Source organism: Pseudorca crassidens, chromosome 7 (genome assembly GCF_039906515.1).
Source record: "Pseudorca crassidens isolate mPseCra1 chromosome 7, mPseCra1.hap1, whole genome shotgun sequence".
Lineage (NCBI taxonomy): Eukaryota > Metazoa > Chordata > Mammalia > Artiodactyla > Delphinidae > Pseudorca > Pseudorca crassidens.
The window spans coordinates 65,228,458-65,246,677 of NC_090302.1; the positions used below are offsets into that span (position 1 = coordinate 65,228,458).

General features: G+C 45.8%; 1 long non-coding RNA gene across 2 annotated transcripts in view; it reads left to right on the forward strand.

Annotated features, from left to right (window-relative positions):
• Nucleotides 1-523: 523 nt before the first annotated feature.
• The window catches only part of LOC137227060 (uncharacterized), a 166,965-nt gene continuing 149,268 nt past the window's right edge, over nt 524-18,220 (forward strand). For both annotated transcript variants that reach the window (XR_010944676.1, XR_010944675.1), the window contains exon 1: nt 524-610. This is a non-coding gene — a long non-coding RNA (uncharacterized lncRNA). The remainder of the gene's footprint in view (nt 611-18,220) is intronic.

Sequence of the window (18,220 nt, forward strand, 5' to 3'; positions counted from 1 at the left end):
ATATGGCTAAAGAGAAATTTAATATGCTGGAAGAGAGATCTGATTCCAATTCAGAATACATCACAAAGATGTAAGCATATTAAATAATAATTAAAGATATGGGTGATAGAATGAGAAATAATAAGAATTTCAAGGGAACAGAATAGAGAATGAGGAAAAGAAATATTCAAAGACAAAAAAGGCTGAGGATTTTCTATAATAGTTAAAAGATAAGGATCATAAGATTCAGAAAGCTACATCAAGCCATGAGATGAATAAATAAGAGTAAATCCAAACCTTAAGTCCACTATCATGAAAATGCAGAGCACCAAAGCCAAAAAGTTCTCAGAGCAACCACAGAGAAAACTCGGATTTCCTACAAAGGAAATATGATTACATAGGCAGCATACTTCTCAACCATAACAACAGAAACCAAAAGTCAATAAGATAATATACTCAAAATGCTAAGAGAAAATAACGGTCACTTCTTCATCCACTTAAATTATTATTCAACAACAATGATGGTTTTTTTTTTTTACTTACCAGAGACTCTCACGAAGAAGCTTCTAAAGGATTTATTTCAAGTAGAAGAAAATTAAACCAAAAGAGAATGAATGAGATCAAAGAAGAGGTACTAAATTTAAACAAGCATCATCTGTAGAAAATAACAATAATATTGACAAATTTTAAGAGTACCAAGTAATGTGTAACTGTAATATTGGACAATAATATGAAAGAAGGTGGGAGATGTTTGGATCTCTGAAGATTGGTAGGTAAGTAGAGATGCTGACTTACTTTATACTTTTTTTTTTTTTTGCGGTACACGGGCCTCTCACTGTTGTGGCCTCTCCCGTTGCGGAGCACAGGCTCCGGACGCGCGGGCTCAGTGGCCATGGCTCACGGGCCTAGCCACTCCGTGGCATGTGGGATCTTCCCGGACCGGGGCACGAACCTGTATCCCTTGCATCAGCAGGCGGACTCTCAACCACTGCGCCACCAGGGAAGCCCTATTTTATACTTTTTAAAGTCAAGTCTATGTGATAAAAATGTAAGGATCGTATCTAAAAGGGTTGTATATATATACAAACATAAAAATGAGATGAATAAGTACTGAAGCAGTAGAATAGGCAAAGAAGGAACAAAGAAAACTTGATCAATCCATTAAAAGGCAGGAAAAAAGAAAGCAAAGATCATATATAGCAAGGTAAATACAAAGCCCAAACTAAGATGGCAGAAATAAATCCTAAATAAATGTAAATGGACTAAATATGTCAGTTAAAACACAGAGATTGTTAACTTGGATGAAAAAGATCTATGTGGTTTATAAAAGACTCTAAAATATAAGGGCAGAAGAAAAAACAAAGGCAAAGAATGGAAAAGGAACCATCAGGTGAAAAAAAAGGCATTAGTAGAATTACATGTATACCAGACTTTAGGGCAAAATTCATGATTAGGAATAAAGATTGTTATAAAAATAGAACAATTCTAATATATACCTAATGAATAAAGATTACTATAAAAATAGATCAATTCTAATATATCCCTAATAACCTCAAATAAAAGGCAAAGATTCAGTTCCCAGTACTAGTTCTCAAACATGCAGTCATAATAGGAGGAGATGTTTTAACACATCTCTTGAGATAGGTAAAACAAATTTTTTAAATTTTTAAGGAAGATTTGAATAAGTCATTTTTGGAATGACAGTGACAATTGACTAAATATTCCTTCTGATTCCAGCTCAAAAATGTTTAGGATCCTTCTATCTGAAATTCATTTAGGCAGGCAAACTTTCCTCAGGACACTCTTTTATGGGAAGGAGGGAACTGGATTCTCTGACCTTTACTCTAACCTGTGCAGGGCTCCCTGGTGTGGATGAGGCCCTTTCCAGCCTTGCCTCAGGGAGGGGTGATTTTGGCACATGAATACTGCTGACTTTTATGTAACTTGGCTATGATTTTTTTTTCCTTCTGCTTTTTAAATTAGAGCAAGCTGGTATGGCCTCAAGATTCTTTGCACGCAGCTGAGGCAGCAGAAAGTCACATGCATTAGTTAAGGTGCAGGCTAAACTGCTGTCACAAAGACACTGAAAAATACAGTGGCTCAGATGAGATTGTTTATTTCTCTCTCGCGGAACAGTCAAGATGCAGGCGGGCAGCACTGGGCGGATAGATGGCACTGCCCTGTAACGTCGTCCGCCCAGGGGCAGGGCCAGCAGCTCCTTTTTAAAGATGTGCCCCCAGAGTTTGCCCACATCACTTCCACTCCCCTTCCTCTCTCTGGAGCCTGGTCACATTGACCACTCGGAGCTGCATGGGAGCTGGGCACCGTCGTCCCCAGCTGGACAGCCATCTTCCTTGATCCTCAGTAACTCTGTGTGTGTGTGTGTGTGTGTGTGTGTGTGTGTGTGTGTGTGTGGTGGGGGGGCGGGAGTCATTCTATTGCTGGAAGGAAGGAGATTAGACGCGAGAGCAGAAAATAACGAGCAGTGTCAGCCTCAGCATCAGACTTTATTTCTAATCGTAGCCCTGCTCTTTACCTGTGAGGGATGTTGGAACCATGCAGAACCTCAGTGTTACCTTCTAGAAAACCGTATCTCACAGAGTTGTTCTTAATAGCAGTCAAGATGAAGAGAGTGAAAGTGAGGGCTCTCAGGGCTCTCTGTGGGTCCCGGCTCTGTAATCCCTCCTCTGTCCAGAGCAGAGGCCCCGCAAGACCACGGGCGCTGTGTGGGGCGTGTGTCACAGGTGACCTGCTCCTGCCTCTGGCTGCTCTTCCTGGAGCCCCTCTTTCCTTTCCCTGGTCCCCTGTCTCCCTCCCCACCTCCCCAGTGAAGGATTCTGCAGATTGATGGACTGTCACCTGGAAGGCGGAGGCAGACCCCAGATCCCTGTGTTCTTGGAGGAAAGAAGGATTAATGAGCCCCTCAGAGTTGTCTTTGGGCTGGAGCTCATCTCAGTTCCTGCTCCACTGCTCCGGCTGGGACAGCCCACTGCAGAGAGAAAGGCAGGTGGCTACAAAGCTTTGGTCGTGCTTCCCCGTATGTATGACCCGTCAGGTTTTGTTTGCGATCCTTTGTGCCCAGTGGTGCAGGTCACACGCTGAGCTCCTCCCAGGAATCTGATGGTTTGCAGTTGTAAAGCGCAGGGGCTCGGATCTGTCCGAACAGAGGGTTAAATCATAGAGTGTTTTACAAGGGCAGCTATAGGGAATGTCTTGTTTTCTCCTTATATGGCTATTTTTCTCAGTCCAGAATCCCAGGGTGTATTTTACGTGGCTGAAATACACAAATGGAGTCATAGTCTTAGCCAAACATGCTATGTGGCTTTAAAATTAACAAGCCCCGCTGTACTTCTGAACCCCAAACACACATCCACATGCGCGGTTTCCATTGGGACTGTGGAAAGATGCTCCTTCCTTTTTAGCCCAAAATATTTGATGGGGTGGATTTCTACAATTCCGTTACTTCATGCATGAGAAATATTTCTTTTGATCAGAGTAGTTTGCAAGCATATGGGTCAAATTTAAGCATCAGGTTTTTAATGAGTGGCTACTGTATGTGAAGTGCTACACGAGTTAGCTCTTGGGTAGACAGGCAGAACGGGGCACCAAACGTTAAAATGTGAAAGGGAAAGATGTTTAATGATAGCTCAGGATGACACTTAGGAGAAGCATCAGAAGGCAGCACATAGCAAGTAAGAGGATGAGCTTGCCACAGGTGCTCGGGAAGGAGAAGTCTGTTCAGGCTAACGTGGTGAGGGCAGGTTTCGTGGAAGAAGTCCAGGTTTGAACTAGATGGACTGGGTTAGGTCAAGGGGCATCAGGGAGATATTCTGGGTCGGGGGAGGCCTGAAGGAAAATGCAGAGGAAGGAAAATGAAGGAGCTTTTAAAAGAAGAGCAAATAATGCAGCAAATGGTTCACGTAGGAGAAAAGGAACTTCAGGTGGGAACGGCAGATTGACGCTGGAAGTGGATTGGGAAGTCAGGCTGAGGAGCTGGAATTTTTACTGCATGGTAAAGAGGCTGCATTGAAGGCTTTGGGATATTTATTTTGATCTGAACCAGTCTGGGCACCAGGATTCTCAACAATTTATACTTCCAAAACTTGTTTTTTTTTTTATTTGGCTACCTCAGTGAAACTGACTTAATCTAGAGACTTAAGATTGGATTAATTAAATATGACTTGAGGGTATTAAAAATAAGACTCCTTATTGAAGTTTCCTTATCAGTGATTTCACAAATGAGAAATGCAGAGTTTATTACTGAGTAAAATTCTTGGCCACGCCTTCTGGAGCACAGACTATGAACTCACGTTTGGCAGGGAAAAGTGGACTGACCAACTGTCACTCTTTGGGGGCAGAGGGGCAAATTTTGGCTGGAAAAAACTGGCATTGGATTCAGATCCAGAAGCACCACATTTTGAGCAAATTTGCATGAAAATTTGCATTTCTGGTCCGTTTTGGAGACAAAATCTAGCATGGAAATTATGGCCCCCAAAAGGACTCTTTCTGAGTCTCGTTCGATCTTCAGTTGAGTTTTCTTCCAGAGATATAGCTGGGATTATGATGTCTATTATAAATGTGAGAAAACTGTCAAAAAGTTTTAATGACTTTCCCAGATTCACACAGCTAGTTCTTGGTGAAGCCAGACTCTTGGGAGCTTGGAGGGGTCCAAGCAGTATCCTTGGAATGGTGAGTTGTCAGTGCATGGGCTCCAGGGTATCAGAGGTGCAGATATATAGTCAGGAAGGCAACCCAATTAGCCAGATAGGCTGTCCCAGACAGGCAGGTGGGAGGTGATGACAAGATGACTGGGGATGAGGTAAGAAAATGACAACATGAGGATTCTGACCTGAGGGAAGAGTGACACCACCAACCCAAATGACAGTCCCCAGAGGCCAGGTGGCATCGCACTGGCAGGGAAGGTCTGCAGGGCAGAGCCAGCTTGAGCAAAGATGCTGAGGGGTTGACGGCAATTGGCTCCCAGGGACCTTGGGCAAGTTACTTGATTTTTCTGAGCCTCAGCTTCTCCTGTGCAAAATGAACTGAATTATAATCCCCGATGGCAAGGGGTCAGGATGGTTAGATGAGAAGATGGGGGCAAAGCATCTGGCCCAGTCCCTGGAACATGGCTGTATTCAATACAGATTTTTTAAAATGTATGCAAGCTGGTGAGCTAGAAGCGATACGGAGACATGCAGTTTGTCTAGGCACGAGGATGGTGTTGGGGGTTACATCTAAGAACAATAAAGAGCCTCTAAGGGGAAGGAGCTCTCTTTTTGTTATTGTTTTTAATAGATCATTGAAGATCAGGCAGAAGAAACATACACACACACACACACACACACACACACACACGCACGTACAAACACACACGCAAATTGGGTAAAACCGAGTGGCTGCCTCCTGCTGAGGACATGTTGTAGGTGAGCAAAGTGGACCGTGGCAAAGACTTGCACTGGTTCATGCCCATTTGGGGGTTTATCAAGCAACATTTGATAATATTGCCGTTTTCCAGTTTTGAAATCTCTTTCTAAAATATTTAGTGCTTGCAGGGAAGAATGCCAGGCTTCCAGGTTATTCGCACAGGTATTGGCTGGATGTTAAGTCAGGGAAGTGTGATAATCCCAAGTCATCTCTCACATAAGATCAGCGTTGAAATACACGAGGTCACAGGATGGTGAAGCCAGAGAAGTGGGGGAGAAAAATCAGGATATGTATGGGTTCTGTATAATTATTCCATTTGAGGAACCATTATTATATGTTGCCATGTTGTTATTAATGCCATCAATATACCCTTCTGTTTTTATATCTTCGATGATTCTGTTGTTTATTTGTTATGACTGTATGATCCATATTGGTAGGCTGCATTACCAACATTTATTTAGTGTATTGAAGAGCAATAGATGCATTGGTTTGCAAGACCACAGGATCATGGGGGCGAGTACTGAAGTGTGTAGAACCTGGCCATTTACAAAGATGCTAGCAGATCTAAAAAAATTGTTCTTGATTTCCCCCTTTGCCTGAGCTCTTCTAGAATCACATTCCTGCTAACTTTTTCCTCCATGTATTCTTTTTTTTCTGGATTATGAATTTTTTAATTGATGTATAGTTGATTTATAATGTATTAATTTCTGCTGTACAGGAAAGTGATTCAGTTATACATACATACACATTCTTTTGTTTATATGTTCTTTCCTGTTACGGTTTATCATAGGATATTGAATATAGTTCTCTGTGCTGTACAGTAGGACCTTGTTGTTTATCCATTCTATATATAAAAGCTTACATCTGCTGACCCCAACCTCCCACTCCATCCCTTCCCCAACCCCCTCCCCCTTGGCAACAGCCTGTTCTCTATGTCCGTGATTCTGTTTCTGTTTCATAGATAAACTAATTTGCGTCATATTTTAGATTCCACATATGGTATCATGGTATTTGTTTTTCTTTTTCTGACTTACTTCACTTAGTATGATAATCTCTAGTAGCATCCACGTTGCTACAAATGGCATTATTTCATTCTTTTTTATGCCTGAGTAGTATTCCATTGTATGTATTGCATATACCACATCCGAGGAACCTCTATACCGTTTTCTGCAGTGGCTGCACCAAGTTACATTCCTACCAACAGTGTAGGAGGGTTCCCTTTTCTCCATGAATTATTGAACTATGTTCCTAATAGGAAGGACCTGGTGTCAGAAAGTCCCAACGCATTATTTGTTTGGCATTGTTCTTTTAAATGAGTATCAAGTGAGCTTAGCACCAAGAGGAACACATTTACTTGGGCCACTTCAAAAGTGGAATCATTTTGAGGAGAGACTGGAAGATACAGTGGAAGAGGGGATCTTTGAAGGTTAGATGTGGCTCTGTTCCTTACTTCTCCTTTCTTGGATCTTTTTCTTCAATAGAACCTAAGCTATCTATCCATCTCTTGTGGTGCATTTGAGGGACATTTCAAGAAATCACAATACTGAATCTAAATACAAGGGTTGTTCTACAAGTTCCCCATTAGGAAGGGAACTTGGGTCTTGCTTAGCTCTTGCTTTCAAGGAACAGTGCGACGCCTTGGTATCACTCAGATATGTCCATCTTAGTCGTGCTTACCCTTGTTCCCGGAGCTGGGATGCAGGGCTAGCCTAGCCAAACCCAGCTTCGGGGAGAGCACTCCCTGCTCACCAGGGAAAACCGTGCCGTTTATTCTGAGAATGTGCAGAAACAGCATTTGATTGGGAAGAGGCCTTAGGTCATTTATCTCCCACTTTTAAATAGATGAGATCGATGTGTCTCCCCAGTGGGCTGTCCCCCTTCTATTCAGCAACAATACACTACTTCTTTTCAAAGAGAAATATGCTTCCAGTAAGGGGGAAGGGAGGCAGGGGGTGGTAGCAAAGGGGATCAAGAAACTTTCATTGAAGGATTCATTTTTGATTTAAATATTTTGTTCTAATCTCCAACTTCCTTTTTAACTTGGCAGAATGACCAAAAGAAAAACAATGTCCCTCCCTAGCCCAGTTTACAGGCTGCCAGAGCAGAGGATCTGGTTACTTCTTCCAAATCGTATACGTTGGGTTGTTCGATATATTAGTTTTTTTTTCTTTCTTTCTAAATCTATTGCTCATACACATAGGGTTTTCTTTTAATGGCATGTCAAAGTGGACTTTGGTGAAAAACCACAAGAGGAAAAAAAAAAAATGAATGAAAAATATAGATCAAATTTAGCCAGCCATTTAATACTTTTTTTTTGGTTTTTTGAGTATGTTGTGGAAGGAATTCTCTGCAAGTGATATATCCTGTAACTGTAGGCAGATGTAATCCCCTGGCCGTGACACCAGCAAAGATTTCCCTTCTTGCTGGAGACATTTGCAGCCGTCTTGTTCCCTCCCACAGAGAGGAAGTGCATGGAAAGGAGAGGTCCTGGGCCGTGTGCACTCCCTGTAATATTCCATGGTCGTGCTTCCAATTCCCCAGACACCCTATGAACCTGGCCTTGAAAGGGGGCTGCAACCTGGAGTTAGAGTCTGGGGAGCAGCACAGGCCACTTTGTCTCCTCAGAAAGCCCGTTCTCCTTCTTGCTCCCAGTTTGCCCTACTCATTGCTTTGAATTTCCCTTAAACTCACCTCCTAAGGACACACGCTGGGGTGGACTCTGCCCACATCCAGTCTCTGCTCTTTTTAGCTCTCTCTAGGGTGTGTCCTAAGAGGTCACCATTTGAGTTCTATTCATTTGGTCTTTTCCCTTTTCTCCATAAATATGCTAAAACATTTTTTCTTGGTGGTGGAAAGTGCTTTTTTCTAGCAGGGATTAGGAGATAGATTCCACCTGCTTAACCAGACTCGAAACAGTAGAGGCCTGGCCTGTTTGGGGACCCCCAGAAGCAGACCTGAGACAGTGATTTGAGTGCAAATAGCTCACTGGGAGAGGATCCCAGGAGATCCCAGTAAAGTAGTGGGGAAGGAGGTCATTGTAGGCACCTCATCAAGCTAGGGGCCACTACAGGCAGTGGGGTCTTGATCCTGCTGGGAGTTTCTCAACCTCAGTACTACTGACATTTTGAGCCAGAAATTGCAGGGGCTGTCCTGAGGATTGTAGGAGGTTTAACAGCATCCCTGGCCTCTTCCCACTGGATGCCAGTAGCAACCCTCCAGCTGTCGGGTGTGACAATAAAACATGCCTCCAGGCAGTGCCAGATACCACCTGGGCGGGGGCTGAGGGCTTGTGGTTTAGAACTACAGAGGCACGGGGAACCCCGGGCAAGGTGAGGTGTGGCCATTGGAAGTTTGGCTGAGATGATAAAGCCCAGTGGTGGGCACTGGGGTGCCTGCTGCACTTTTGGAGGCCGTGGAGTGAGGGGAGCGGTGGCCACTCAGAGCTGCTGGCTGAGTGCACGCAGCTCCGGGGAGGGGGCAGGCCTGAGATAAAACCACAGAACCACCGATCACCTGGATGTCCTTTCACCCTTCACCCCCATACACTCTTCTCTGACAAAAGATGAAATAAACCCAGGCTCTTCTTCCCCGGGGTTGCCGACACTCCCAGGGCCTGGAGAGCCTTGAGCTGAAGGAAGACACTGTTTCTTGAGCCTGAGGAGTGAGGCACTTTCCCAGGGGCTATCACATTTCTTCCTCAAATCAGCCCTGCACCAAAGGTCTCATTAACCTGTGTTACGCAGTGGTGAGGTCGCCACCCACTGACGCACGGCTATTGAGGGCAAAGGACACATTTGAACTCAGCTCTCTCTGTATCTAAAGTGCATGGATTTCCTATTTAACCAGTAGTTTGGGGCAGGTGGGTAGAGGCAGAATATGTTATAAAGAGGAACATTTTTCAGGAGACTCTAACACGTGGATGAATGCTGAAAAAACAAAGCGAGAAAAGAAATGGGGTCCTGAGTGTGGGGAGTTGAGGGTTTAAAGGAGTGTGGCCGCTTGCCCTCTACCAAGGCCTCTGCAGGGAGGCCACCTTCATGACCTCAGCTAATTCTAATTGCCTCCCAAAGTCCCCATCTCCTAATACCATCACACTGTGGGGTAAGGTTTTAACATACAAATTTTGGAAGGACACAAACATTCAATCCCTAGCAGGACGCATTTCTGTCTGCATATCCTATGGGTAACTTGAACTCAACAAGCCCCAAACAGAGCCCACTAATCCCCCTCCAATTACCCTTAAATCTGCCTGGTCCTGTAGTCTCCTTTCACCTGGTGACTACTTACCTTTGAAGCTTCTCGAGGCAGAAATCTGGGAGGGTCCTAAACTTCTCCCTTTCACCCTGTACCCTCCATCCATCTCCCACCCTGCGAGTCTCATTCTACTCCAGTATCTCCTAGACCTGTTTCCTCTTCACTACCTGCCACTGCTTTAATGCCGGAGCCTTTGTTATCCATCCCTGCGATGTCATGGCAGCCTCCACGCTGACCTCCCTGTCTCCACGAAAGGCAAATGCGACCATCACCACGTTCTCTAATTCCCACCACTTCCCAAACGAACATCGAATATTGATAGCTTATGCAGGCATACCAAGTGTTTTGTTACCTGAGGAGGGAGAAGAATATCAGAGTGATTTAGAGTCACTACTCCCTGGATTCAGATCCTGCCGTCTCAGGTAAATTACCTGTCCTTTCTCAATCTCAGTTTCCTCAAATGTAAAACAGGGATCAACAGTACCTGTGTAAGTAATCCATAAAAAGCACTTTTATCAGAACCTGGCCCCTTTTAAGAGATCAGTAAATGTACTCTATCATCATTAACATGTAATGTAGCATCTTATTGCTGCATCCTGTTCCTTATCTGTGACACAGAATCCTTGGCTCTGGGCTGGGTAGGCAGTGGGGATGAAGAAGGATTAACACGTCGCCAGCACCGGCACATCACTCAGGAGGCAAGGCCCCAGTGGAAAAGGGCACATGGAGGGTGCCTGGGTGAGGAACAGAGTTTTGAGTCTGTGCTGTGTCCAGCGATGAGCTCTTATGATTCGGCCAAGCACCAACTGGCTCATCAAATTTTGACACTGGCGGCCAAGCTTGAGCTGCCTCCTGTCCAAGAATTCATCACTCTGTCCCATGAGCCTCCTGGGGAGCACGATTAAGGGGCCTAGAGTGTGCCCAGGACACACTGCCTGACCAGTTGAACTGGTGGAGACCGTGTGGAGCCCTTATTTTATACAGATGGCACTCTGCGTGGCAGCTAGCCTGGCCAGAGAAGGTGCAGGCTGGCCTGGGTCCTCATGTGTGCTTCAGGCCCCCCACCAGAAATCTCTAGGAGAGCTGGCTGGGGGAGAGAGAGGATGGGAGGGCCCTTAAGGGGCCCGCCTTGCAGAGTGAGTTGGAGGCACTGGGCACCCCATTCTAGCAATAAGTGGTGACCTCGAGTCCTGCTACCTCAGTACCAGTGACAGTCCTCTCGGTTTCTTCAAGGGTCCCCCTCTGACAGTTCTCTGTTAGAGGCTATCCATTAGATCACAGATCTGGGCGGAAGCTCTCAGGGTTCAAACCTCAGTTCTGCCACTGACTGGCCAGTGTGACCTTAGGTAAATGGCTTTACCTCTCTAAGCCTCAGTTTCCTCTGTAAAGTTGGGGTAATAATAGAATCCACCTAATCAAGTTGCTGTCAGGATTTAAGTGAGTTATTACACGCAAGATACTTAGAACCGTGCCTGGCACGTGATAAGTGCTGTGGACGGGAGTATTAGCAACGATGGAGGCGTTTAGGCCACAACCCCAGACCGAGGGATAGAAGTACTGGGTTCTGGTTTCATCTGTGTGTCTGCCTATCCACATCACCTCTCCCCTCTGACCTCTGTTTCCTTTATCTACAGATAGTTTGGGGCCAATGTATGTCTGCAGCCAGCAGGCCCCAGGAGGCCTCGGTTTGTACCCTGTCCCAGGAGGGTCCCAGGCTGTACTCTCTCCCTGCCGTCCACACTCATCCTCTGTTCTCAGTGGCCTGGGTGGGCTTGCTCTGTTTTCCCCATCTCTAGGGAGCTGTCTCTCAGGGTTCTACCGGACAGCTCCTCCTTGACTTTTGGGGCTCTTTTGGTAAGAGTTCTCTGCTATGTCCAGCTGTCAGGTACCACCTACCTCATCCTTTGTTGTTTTCCCTAAACCCAGCCCACACTACTGTTAAAAAAAAAAAAAAAATCTCTTTATCAAACTCTCCTTGTTACCCATCTTGTGTGCGCTGCGACAGATCTGGAATCCACCCCCAGCAATCCAAACCCAGAGTTCTCAACCACTTACACTGTTCTCCTCATCTCAGGGTCCAAGTGATGTCACATCTCTTTCATCTTCTAACTGAACCTGACTTGAGCCGCCTCCGTCTTGGGGTAGCGGAAAGCCCTGTGTTCTCTTGGGGCCTCTCCATCCCTCTGAATTGCCTGTCTCCATCCAAAGGGGCCAACAGACAGAGGAAGAGACGCTCTGAGGAGACCACCCTTAGTCCCGGTCCCAGTTTCCTGCTGCAGTCTCTCCAGCATGTGGCCATAGGGCTGTCACTGGGGAAGCTGACCTTGCAGGATCTGGCCATCCTCATCTGCCGCTGCCATGAGGCTATTGCTCCTTGAAGCTGTTTCTTTCACTGAATGAGCGACAGCACTTGCAGGTTAAAGGCACTGCTGGGTGACATGTGCGCCGCCTCATTTTACGTTCACAAAATCCTCATGAGGTACAAACTTTTCCTCCCACCGGAAATAAGGAAACTGAGGCCCAACGAGGTTAACTAACTGACCTGCCTTATATACATTAGAGCTTTTCAATTTTTAAAATGAAATGTTTGCTTTTCAAACCTGGTGTTAAAATATTCTTGAGAGCCACCTGTGTGCCTCCCTCCCCAGGGGCCAGCTCATTTGTAGAGCCTGCCCTCTGCTTGATGGGTTGAATTCGTTTTTATCACTTTCTCTTTCTTCCTCTCTGTTCACACCACAAACCCTTAATTCTCCTCCGCCCCCAGTCACACTCTGAGAGGTCCTTAAAATCCAGAGTGAGTGAGCACGTCCCATTAAAACGCTTTTTCTTTTCAAACAGACCATGAGCCTTTCCAGATTCCCTCCTCCCATCACCCCCCTCGCCATTCAGCCCATTTAAGCCCTCTGCTGACAGATGGACTTCCGCTCTTCCCAAATATCCCTCCCCGGCCAAGATTATTCTATGCACACATTGTTACTGCAGCGGTAACATTTGCAAAGCCTTAACAATCCGAGTCTTGTATCTGCGGGAATAATTTTTCTCAGAGTTGTAGCTGGACAAATTCTCACCCATGGGTGTAAGTTCTGAAGATCATAGAATTTTAGAGTTGGGAGGCCTCTCGGGGATCTCCAGGTGGGTCCACTGGAGACAGATGAGGAATCTGAGACTGTAGAGCCCAGGGGGCCTGCCCAAAGTCACCCGCCAACTGAGCCTGAACCAGCCCGCGGGTGTGCTGAGCCTCGGGCAGCACCTGGCATCTTTCCGCCCATTTCGCACCTTCTTCCACCTCCTGCTTCATGAGATTGCTTTCGGTGAGGGAGAGTGTAATGGACAGACAGGGAGGGGTCTGGGGGAGTGGGGACAAGTAAGGCCCCCCATCTCAGCTCTGCCAACGACACCATGCCCTTGGGCGAGTTACTACACCCATCCAAGCCTTGGTCTCCTGTCCCTGTAGACTTGTTTTGAGGATGTGAGGATGTAAATAACTTAGCAGGATGCAAGGCGCAGATTCAGGTCAGAGAACGCCTGCCTCTCTTCTCTCCCCCTCATGCTCCTTTGCCTCTCCAGAAAGCAGTCTGCCGGTCAGCCTGCCTCCTGAGTATGGTCCCTCCCCATCAATGGTGACAGCAGCTGCTATTTGTCATGAAGGCTGAATCCCCAAATGCTGCACTGTTGGGCCAGGGAGCGCTCCTGACGTGAATCTGGCACCTGCTGCGGCCTTCAAGATGCTGGCTGCCTCACCATGGCTGCACTTCTTCATTTTACGAGCTTTTTACAGTGTTGAGTTTTAAGGCACAGTTTCAAAGTTATTCCACCAGAAGATTTTTGAGTCCACAGATGAGTGTAAATCTGGACATCCTTCTCCCTGGGCGTGTTGCCTCTCGTGTAATTGATGCGTTCACTCCTTGCCCCTGTTAGTGCTCTCATTTTAGTTCCAGGGCTGAGCTGGCCTTTGTCAAGGGGGGAGGGGGCTGGCGTTAGTTCCCAGCACCTGTAGCCTCGCCTGACGATGCCCTCTCTGGCCTGCTGCACGACATGCCTGCCTTTTTCTGCTATTTTTCAAAGTGTGCTCATGAGGCCTTCGTGTCTTCGAGTGCATGGAGGGATGTGGTCCTTCTCCAGAGCCACGCTCTGAACCCTGGGTCCTGCCTGGATATTGGAGGTTGATCCTGATACGGCTTCATATACAACAGCCAGACCGTGGCCAGAAAGGGCAAAGGCTCCTGGAACCACACCCAGGGAACCCATTGTGCTGCCTCCCTGAGAAAGAAAGCAAAGGGGATGGACACCAGGGGACTGCTGGGGCTGGGGTCTATTAGAGACATCAGTGGCAGAAAGGCCTTCAAGGTGACGTTTGAGCAGAAGCCTGAGTGCAGGAGGGAGGGGGCCAGGTGGAGGCCCCCAGGCAGCCAGAGCTGCCAGTGTGAAGGCCCAGATCAGTGAGCGCCAGAGGCCACGTGGCGGGGGGGGGGGGCGGGGGGGACTAGAGTCAGGGGAGTGGGAGGCTGAGAGGTGAGGGTGGATCGGGGAGTTGGGGGGCCTCCTAGGTCATGGCAAGAAACTGGGTTTTATTCTGGATGGGATGGGGACCCACGGGAGGTTTTAAACAGGGCCAAACAGAATCTGACTTTGGTTTAAAAAGGATCACTCTAGTTCCCAGCTTCTCAGTGGTAGGTTCTTGGCATTTGGGGAGGGATAATACTTAGCTGTGAGGGACTGATCTAACTAGAGATACTAGTCCCTAGGCACTAAAGTTGACAAGCATTATTGTGATAACCCCAGATGTTCCTGTGTTTTTACAAACACCCCGGAGAGGTGAGGGTAGGTGGAGAAGTCATGCCCTGAGGGGCAAGTGTGGAAGCAGAGACCAGTTAGGAGGACAGCCGCTAGGCCAGGGAGGTGGAGGTGGGAAGGTTGAACTAGTGGGATTTAATGATGAACAAGGCGGTAGAGAAAGGTGAGAGCAAGGAGGACCCTTTTGAAAATTTGTAACCTGTTCCCTAGGTTTATTCATTTGTTGGGGAGAATGGGGTAAAATTACATTTTACTTTTGAGATGCTTATAGGAGGTGTTCAGGGGGTCTATGAGACTGGAGCTCCAAAAGAGGTCAGGAGGCAGAGAGAAATTTGGGGGTCGTTATGGTTGTTAAAGCCACGAGGCTGGCTGAGATCACCCAAGAGAGAGTTTAAGTAGAGCGAAGTTCAGAGGCAGAACCCGGGGCCCTGGACACTCAGAGTTCAGGAAGCAGAGAGGATCCTGCCAAGGGGATGGAGAAGGAACAGCCAGTGCACGAGGAGAAGAGCCAGCAGAGGGAGGCTTCTGGAAGCTTGCTGCAGAGTGTGCCAGGGACTGTGGAGGGCCCTTTCAGGTACCTCACCTCTTAGCCCCGTGAGGCTCATGGGGTACTGCAGAGAGACTGCTCTGCTGGAGTGTAATCCTTCTGCCTTAGCTTTTGGCAAATGAAACGTATAATTTGGTGATCATTATCCTCATTCTGCAGCATGTTGCCCTTACTTAGCATCTGCTGAGCACGGCCTTCAAGTAGTGGGAGATGGGTGTTCTGAGGCACGACGGCCTGCATGCAGCCTCAACCATTTTCAGGAGCTCAAGCAGGGAGAGGAAGCCCCCACTGGTTCAGGTGGATTATTCCTGGATATCAGTCAGCTGTTCCTGGATTGTGTGCATGTTTCTAGTAAAATACAATTGATGACAAACTACCGTAGAATGAAGCAATTTCTCTGCCCCCTTTAAGCTAGCAAATGGTATCGAGTTTTTAAAGTTTACTTTTATTTTAAAAAATTCAAACATGTGCCCTCTCTATGCCTAACAATAGGCTAATGGCACCGCTACTTGATGCAGTATTCTGCAGCCATTGACAATGTTTCTGAAAAGTAGACAATAACGCGGAAGAATATTTGTATTTTAATATTAAAAAGGCAAGCTATAACATTGTATATTCAATAGATCACAGCCATGCAATGTAAACAAAACAAAAGAAACAGATGTGCAGAAAAAGGAAAACATTGTAAAGAATCTAATAGTGGTTTTCATTGGGTGGTAAGAAAATAAGAAATATATTTATCTTTTTCATGATTTTAGGTATTTTCCAAATTTCTGTGATGAGTATACAGGCATACCTTGCTTTTTGCGCTTCGCAGATATTGTGGTTTTTACAAATTGAAGGTTTGTGGCAATCCTGCATTGTCAGATGATGGTTAGCTTTTTTTCACAGTAAAATGTTTTAATTAAAGAATGTACTTTTTTTAGACATTATACTATTGCAGACTTAATATACTGACTATAGTACAGTATAAACATAAATTTTACATGCACCAGGAAAACACAAAATTTGGGTAACTCGGCTTATTGTGATATTCTCTTTATTGTGGCGGTTTGGACCCTAACCCACAGTATCTCTGAGGTATGCCTGACATTATTTTAGAACAATGTTTCTAAACTAGAACTTTCTGCAGTGATGGAAACAGTGCATGTTTTTTACTGTCTAATCCATAGCCGCTAGCCTCATTTGGCTACTGAGCAATTGAAGGGTGATTAGTGTGACTGAGGAACTGGATTTTTAATTGTACCAAATTATTAAGTTAAATTTAAATTTTAGTAGCCATTTGAGGCCAGTGACTACTATATTTGACAGTAAAGCTTTAAAGTGCAAAATAATACAGGTATCCTCTGCTATTCAAAAGTTCACTTTTCGCCACTTCACTTTTACGAAAGACCTGTGTTAGTACTCATTTCGCTAACCAAAAGAAATCCAAAGACGATTTCACTTCTACAGAAAAAGACAAAGTGAAAATAACGTTCAGAGATGGGTTTTGCAGCGACCTGTTATCGGGGCTGGAAGAGTGGCCCTCCCAAGCTCCTTCCAGGGAACTACACTCAGCATCTCAGCATCAAGCCGCCATAGCCTTGAACTGTGTCTGTGAGCATCTGTGTTTCATCTTGATTTATTTTATGCGTTAGTTAGAAAGATGCATCCTAAGGTAACTGCTTCTTCCCTTTACGCCGTTTTGGCTTATGGAAGGTTTCATGGGAACCTTGTCCTTTCGGATAGTGGAACCTGTATCATATCTCAATAAGCTATTATTTATTTATTTATTTATTTATTTATTTATTTATTTATTTTTGGCTGCATTGGGTCTTCGTTGCTGTGCGCAGGCTTTCTCCAGTTGTGGCGAGCGTGGGCTACTCTCTTCGTTGCTGTGCACGGGCTTCTCATTGTGGTGGCTTCTTTGTTGCAGAGCATGGGCTCTAGGCGTGCAGGCTTCAGTAGTTGTGGCTCGTGGGCTCTAGAGTGCAGGCTCAGTAGTTGTGGTGCACGGGCTTAGTTGCTCCGCGGCATGTGGGATCTTCCTGGCCCAGGGCTCCAACCTGTGTCCCCTGCATTGGCAGGTGGATTCTGAACCACTGCGCCACCAGGGAAGCCCTCAATAAGCTATTAAAAATAATATAAGTATTTCAAATATGCTCACTATACCAAGGTTTGAAATTTATTGCAATGTGGAGTGAGTTTGGATTTCATAATAGGGAATGTGGACAGAGCACAGGAAAACACTGGGGTTTTTATTTAAATAGTTTATTTTCTAGCTCAATAAAAAATGATCCAGCATTAAGGTTGGTCATGCCCAAGTTCAGTTTTAGACTAGGAAGAAACAAATGATAACCTGGATGTTATTTGATATTGTTCTGCAGAAAGTTCTGCTATTATGAATAATATTCTTCTGTGAACATGTCCAGCTCTTTATGTACATTCAAAACCTGTAATATCTTTTGAGGTGGGAACAAAGCTTGTTATCCCCATTTTATAGATGAGAAAAATGAGGCTTATGAAGATTCAGTTCCCAGAGTCATAAAACAAGAAGCAAAAGCAATGCCTCTTAGCTCTTGAAGCCCAGAAGATTTATTATCTTTCACAATATGGACAAAACAATTTCTGATAAACTGTCTGGGGAAAGGGACTTCCCCAAGGAGCGGGAACGATTTGCTGTTTTTAAGTCCTTCAGATGAAGTTTTTTTTGTTCTTTGTTTTGGCTTTTAAAACTGTCCTGACTAGTTCGCAGAAGGCAGGGCGCTGTGCATCTATCAAAGGTTGCCCTTTGTTTGGTTGCCTCTGTGTCTTAAGGCTTTCCATGGGAATGCCAGCAAAAACCCTTATCCTTTCATGTGAGTGTACCCCCCTCGCCCCCGCCCTGCACCTCCGTCCCTCTCCCCTCCCTCCACTACGCACTGCCCCTCTTGCCGGGTGGAAAGCTAGCCCATCATAATTCCACATCCAGCAAATTAGAAAGATGCCGAGCTCTCCCGGGATCATGTTCCCTGGACAGGGAGGCGCAGTGGACATAGTATTCGAGAGGTGACCTCAGTTGGATAGGCCACCCCCGTCCCCATGCTCCCTTCCTCTGGGTGGCCCTGAGTGTTTGCTAAGAGCAGCAGGCAGCAGCGCAACTGAACACAAATGAATACACTGAACGTTTTCAAACTGAAAGTCTTAATCCTTTTTGGTTCAAGTTCTAGGGGAAGGTTGGAGCCAGTTGTGATTTAAAAAAAT